General features: G+C 35.0%; 1 non-coding gene across 1 annotated transcript; it reads left to right on the forward strand.

Moving 5' to 3' along the window:
- Positions 1-1,960: 1,960 nt before the first annotated feature.
- Trnas-cga (transfer RNA serine (anticodon CGA)) lies at positions 1,961-2,035 on the forward strand. Its single transcript has one exon. It is a non-coding gene; the product is annotated as a tRNA-Ser (tRNA).
- Positions 2,036-7,115: the final 5,080 nt, after the last annotated feature.

Here is a 7,115-nt window from a genome sequence, read left to right on the forward strand (position 1 = left end):
CTCAGGAACACTCACCTTCAATAATTTGCCAGCAAACATAAAAAATTTAGTTACAAATGAAGATCAGTTTAAAAGGAGCCTGAAAGACTTACTAGTGGTCAACTCCTTCTACTCCATTGACGAATTTTTTAATAGAAGCAAATGATGTATTGTATATATTCATACTATTAGTATTGTTATTTCAGCTTTAAAAAAATATTGACATGTTTCACATCCATGAGGATCTCCTCAGCATGGATCTATGGAACAAAAAACTGATATAATCTCTAATCAGCCTTATTCGTCTCACTGTCATAAACTGATAAACATAATATAAGGAAAATATATCAAAAGAAGTTTCAACAAAACAAATATTGAAATATTCCATGAGAAACTAAGTAAAGTTAAGTGAGGATGGTGATTCAACAAATGAAAACTTTAGTACATTCTTAAACAGTTTTCTTGAAGTATTTAATGAAATTTTCCCACCAAGATCATATTGCAACAAAACATCAAGTAAGATAAGATGGTTCAAACCTGGAATAACAATATTGAGTGAGAGGAAAAGAAAGCTACACAATCAATAGAAGTACAACAAAGATCTTCATTTTGTAAAATATGTTAGAAACTATAAAACTATTTTTTAAAAAGTTGTGAAAGCTTCAAAACAAATGGCAAATAACAAATTCATTCTAGGGCAGAAAAATAAAACAAGGGCAGTATGGTCTAAAGTTAAGTTTGAATTATGTGTCAAAAATCACAAACAAGACATTTCAGAAGTCAAACTTAAGGAAAAATTGATTGTAAATCCAGCTCGAATATCTGAGTGCTTCAATGAGTACTTCATAAAAGTAGCAAAATCTGATTTGGACATAGAATATTCAGAAAGTAAATAGTTTTGGGTTAAAAGGCAATGCCAGTGAATGTCTCAAAAAATTCAACATAGACTCAACAAAATTTGTTGAAAATGTCATACTCTTCTTAAAAGACCAAACCTCTGCTGGTTGGGATGGGATACCCACCAAACTAATTAAAAAAGTTTACAACATAATAGCTCATCCCCTCTCTCTCTCTCTCTCTCTCTCTCTCTCTCTCTCTCTCTCTCTCTCTCTCTCTCTCTCTCTCTCTCTCTCTCTCATAATAAACACAAGCTTACTTCCGTGATCTCTTGAAATATGCAGAAGTAAAACCATTGTTTAACAAAGGTTCGAAAGATGATATGGGAAATTATCACCCAATCTCTATTCTCCCTGTCATATCAAATAAACTTGAAAAAATTGCTGCTTTACAGATACAAAACTTCATCACACAGAATGATATCATTTCACATAACCAATTCGGCTTCCAGCAAGGCAAAACCACAATAGATACAATAAATGAGTTTACTGAAAAAATTATTTCTAGATAGGAAAGCTAAGGTCGCAGGAATATTCTGTGATCTTACAAAATCATTCAACTCTGTAAACCATAAACTGATGGTTTTCAAATAGGTATGGAATAAGGGATACTGCTTTGAAATGGTTTTAATCATATCTCTTGGAGAGGAAACAAAGGGTAGTAATCACATGAAATGGAGCAGATCACTTCTCAGAATGGAAAACTGTAACAAGGTGTTCTTCAAGGCTCAATCCTTGGACCCATTATATTCGTGTTCTATGTAAATGACTTGCCTCTCAATATAAATACTCATTTAACTTTGAAACTTCCTGGCAGATTAAAACTGTGTGCCGGACTGAGACTCAAACTCTGGATCTTTGTCTTTTGTGGGCAAATGCTCTACCAACTGAGCTACCCAAGCACGACTCACGCCCCGTCCTCCTCACAGCAATACTTCTGACAGTACCTCGTCTCCTACCTTCCAAACTTTACAGAAGCTCTCCTTGAAGTTCTGCAAGGTTTGCAAGAGAGCTTCTGTAAAGTTTGGCAGGTAGGAGACGAGGTACTGGCAGAAGTAAAGCTGTGAGGATGGGGCGTGAGTCGTGCTTGGGTAGCTCAGTTGGTAGAGCACCTGCCCTCGAAAGGCAAAGGTCCCGAGTTCGAGTCTCGGTCCGACACACAGTTTTAATCTGCCAAGAAGTTTCATATCAGCGCACACTCCACTGCAAAGTGAAAGTCTCATTCTGGAATCATTTAACTTTGTTTGCAGGTGATACTTCTGTCCTAATTGAAAATGAAAATACTGACAATATACAACAGAGTGTCACAAGTATGTTAAGTAACCTGCAAACATAGGTCAGTCTAAATGGCTTAAGTCTAAACATTTCAAAAACCCACATAATGAGTTTTAAAACCAAACATTCAAAAACTGATGAAATCTGTTTCACTCACAACAATCGAAAAATGGAAGAACTTGACTCAGTCAGGATCCTGGGAATAAACTTGGACAAAACTTTGAGTTGGAATTCTAGTATAGAATACCTGTTGTTGTTGTTGTGGTCTTCAGTCGTCAGACTGGTTTAGTGCAGCTCTCCATGCATAGAATACCTACCAAATAAATTGGATTTTCAATGGAAATTCTAGCCTATGCTACTTATATGGCCACCAGGAAATATATAATATTATAGCTATATTGAATTGGTTATTCGATATGGTGCAATTTTTTGGAGAAACTTGGAAAATGTTACATGTATTTTAAAGTAGCAAAAAAGAATCATTCACAACATGTTCTCTGCACAGCCAAGGGCATCATGTTGACCATTATTTAAAGAGCTAAAAATATTAAGTTTTCCCTCTTTATACATCTTTGAGGTGGTTCTTTTCCTGTGCAACAGAGTTGATCTATTAAAAAATCATTTTGAATACTCATATGACACAAGACATAAACAAAAGTTTATGCTCAGCTCTCATCACTTACAACTGCGTGGTCAGACTCTTCAGTATATAACCATGAAAATTCACAACACAATAAAAGGGTGTGACATAGTGAATATGAAGATAAACATTTTAAAAAGCAAGTTACATGATTTTCTAATTGAATGACGCTACTACTCTGTAGAAGATTTCATGAACGACGAAGTGAGACTTTGAGCTGGATCCCTAAATGGAATAAAATGTTATGATGGGTATAGTAGACATAAATACTGTTAGTTTGACAAATTTCAAGAAAGTAAATTCTCCACAAAGTATTATTGTAAGTGTGACAAAATTTTAAATAAGCAAATTGCAACCTTGACATGTCTCCTGTACATTGGACATATGTTCTGAAATTGTGTATGTTATGAGATGAATAAAACACACACACATAATGGGTCTGCAGTTGGTGCTGCACCTTGAACTAAACCTATGATTGCAGATATTTCTTGTTGTGTGCTAGCAATCTGCAGTCATCTGACCATGCAATACAGGTAAATCTTTACTTCAGGTTTGTTTAATCTGTTCAAGTTTGTATTTAACAGATTCAACAGAATCATCACAATTTGATATGGCAGCAGTGCCCATATTACTCCCAACTTGTCTGAGTTCGAAATTTAATTTGTTATTTACCTTTGAATCTTCCTGTTTTAGCCATTGCAAAAAGTTATCATCAATGACTTTCAAATGATCTTTAAACTATTTTTCTGCTTTTGCTCCCTGCTAGTTCACAAAAGCATTTACTTTGTTCTTTTATTGTTTTACAGAATCTTGCATTTGTCTTTGTTTGTCAGACCTGATTGACTCCAGAAACATTATGGTAAACAACTCTCAACTGTGGTACATCACTTGGTAAACTATTGTATTGCACAGACAAGATATTAAAATTAGCTGTTATAGTCAGTAATTTGTTGGGCAGTTTTCTTTTCTGCTTGAAAAGTCTTAAAATCTTTATGTAACTCATGTTGTTCTGCTGGCAGTTCCTTACGTTTCTCCAACACTAACATAATTGGATCAATAGGCTGATTATTAGTTTGCAACTCAGATTCAGTGGAATCATTCTCCATCTGACCATTCACTTCAAGTGAAATGCCATCACTTTCAAAATCTGTGTTCAGCATTTGATTGTTTGCATGAACATCGTCTTCATACAGGTGATTTTCACGTAAAACACATACTTTCATTTCAGAGCTCAATTCTGTTTCTGCCCAGAAACATGAACATTTTCTACATTAACTGTGTGAAACTCACATTGTTCAGCATTCATCTCAACATCACTGTTATCATTTGAAACCATTCTGTTCATTTTTCCTATTTTTGTCATAACACGCTTATTTAATGAAATAATTTTGAAAAAAAATGTAAAAGGCCAAGATTTGTAGAGATATCTACAGAATTAATCAGTGGTTAGCATCATCAATTTACTTGAGGGTGCACACTATCAAATTGGGCATTTGCCATTACACATAAATTAAGCAAAGAGTGGCCATCTTGTGACAAAAAACTCATCAATGATCTATAAAATTTACACATACAATTAAATTCAATAAAGGAAAATTTACTTTCATCAAACATTAGTGGACAAATACCCTGGTGGTGTTAATTTTATGCACTGGAGCAGAAGGCTTGCAATGCCTAATGTCCATATCTGAAATGGCGATGATGCCATGATGTATTCAACAGTGGGTTCCCCATTTATGGTTGCTTTATACGTCTGCATCCAATTCTTCTCTGGAAATAGTTTTTTCTTCAATTTCTTCAATTCTAAAATTACAACGCTTTAGCCCCACACTGGTGAGGCAGAATCTCATGAAACATAAAAGAAAACAATGTAAAATTTTTACACTGTAGCCATTTATAATAACCCTTCTGTGATTTATAATAAAAAAAATTCTAAGCCTTTCAGAGAGAAGTATTACTATAATGACAAGACTGAAATAAAGAAAATGAAATGATCAACATGACTGGTTTCCACAACCATTAATAGGCCAATGCTAGACCATGTATCAGTAATAAGGAATTGCATTGCCATGGTTGGTGTGTGTAAAATGCATACAAGAAATTGTAATTGAACTTCGTTAGCCATGAGAAGATTATGAAGAACGGTTCTTTGATTGATCATATAAATTTGCATATAGGTGGCTATAACAGCAGCTGATCAATCACATCATCATATCAAGACTTCCAAGTTGTCTCGTCTCATGCTAAAGCTGAAACAGATAATAAATAGGTTAAGACAAGGTAGTTATAAAAATTTTAGTAACCATAAGTTTTTCATTTTAACACTGTCCTAAAATATACAAACATGAACAAAATACCACACTTCCTAATTATAGCATGCATCTATCACAAGACAGGAGAACAGAGAGACTGTGTGAAGAAGACAAGATCCCATGCTAAAGATTATGTTTAAGCTCCACAACGCAGAGTCACACCACCTAAGGAATGCTCAATAGCACAACCACATCTACATCTATGATCTGCAAACCATTGGAAATATATTCTGAGGAAGTTTGTTTATCTTTCCCTCACCAGTGCATTGACAAATGGAGAGTGGGACTTCGCATTAATGAGGCCATAAAAGTTTTCATTTGGAATATTTAAGTATTCTAACAAAGAATTTAATCATATATCTAAAAACAAAGATGATATCACTTACCAATCGAAAGCGTTGGCACGTTGATAGACACACAAACAAACACAAACACACACACAAAATTCAAGCTTTCGCAACCAACGGTTGCTTCGTCAGGAAAGAGGGAAGCAGAGGGAAAGACGAAAGGATGTGGGTTTTAAGAGAGAGGGTAAGGAGTCATTCCAATCCCGGGAGCGGAAAGACTTACCTTAGGGGGAAAATAGGGCAGGTATACACTCGCACACACACACATATCCATCCGCACATATACAGACACAAGCAGCAAATGTCTGCTTGTGTCTGTATATGTGCGTATGGATATGATATTTTTGACACGCAACAGCATGAAGCTTAAGATTTCCAAAAATAAAGCTTCGTTTCTAATTGACTGCTCTATTCCGAAATGGCGTGATATATGCTTTATAAACACTAACAAACAATAAAATAAAACACACTACTCACATTCAAAATAATAAAAGTGTGAAAAACATTCAGTTAAATTACACATCTCCTATAACATATGCGTCTTTGTTCATATGCAATAATCATATTAAAAAACGAAAGTAAACCTAAAACATTTTGAATTAAAAAAGGCATAGCGTGGCAGTTTTTAGACATATACGTAAATTGGATGTACTTTCAAGCAATGTGATTAATGGATCATTGATGATGTAACGGTGAACGAGAAGGGCTAGGAAACATGGTGGATTTATAGTAATGATTCGAAAAACCTCGAGGGACAATAATTTTGTTCTCTTATATTTCGTTATTTATTCGAATTATGTGGCTTTATTTGTGAGTCTATAGTCAATGTGCCTATTCTCCACAATGATTTCTTTTGTGTGCATCGGCATTAGCAGGCTTGGTATATATTATCCATACTAACGAAATGTGGGAATCCCAGTTGTGTATCCATTGTTTCTGCCAACGACCTATATAAACAACATAGACTGGCTATGGCACCGCCATCTTTGAAGCAACTTGAAAACTGAGCCGCCATGTCTTGTAACGTCAAGGTGCAGCCTACACGTCGTCTGCGAATACTGAATGTTGTTATTGTTTACCACGCATGGCATAAAAAAAGCCAATCTGCGCTGGCAATGTGATGAAGGCTAAAAGAAATGAAACACACTTCTGACATCGATTAATTGAAAAGTTTATTTCGAAATGTTGCAGTTCATTTCGCTGCAATGTCATATAGATTAGGACAAAAACAATTTTAAATAGTTCAGTAGGTCCAAAAATGATCAATTGACAGTGCAGGACCTTTCAGTGTTCCTTAAACAATATAAGTTTGTATATATTTGCCGAATATGTTTCCCTCTTTCTTCCATTGGCCTGGTTTTTGTACAAATGGTATAACCTACAATTAAAATACTATTTTAACAGCATCCTGACTAGAAAAGAGTAATGTGACTCTTCTCCAAATTCAGCTGGCACCATTAGATGGTCAAAATCGAGTATATAAATTCGGCCTGTCACCCAACATTCTGAACAATTCCACACACAACTACAGAAGGAAGTTCTTTTTCCATATTAAGGTTTGACAGTCCCTGAGAAGCCTTTCTGCCACTGTTAACAATTTGAATACACCATTTAGAGCAGTATAAAAACTATTTTTGATGCATTTTCTTGCAATGAAACCTGTTTT

The sequence above is a fragment of the Schistocerca cancellata genome, chromosome 6 (assembly GCF_023864275.1).
Source record: "Schistocerca cancellata isolate TAMUIC-IGC-003103 chromosome 6, iqSchCanc2.1, whole genome shotgun sequence".
Lineage (NCBI taxonomy): Eukaryota > Metazoa > Arthropoda > Insecta > Orthoptera > Acrididae > Schistocerca > Schistocerca cancellata.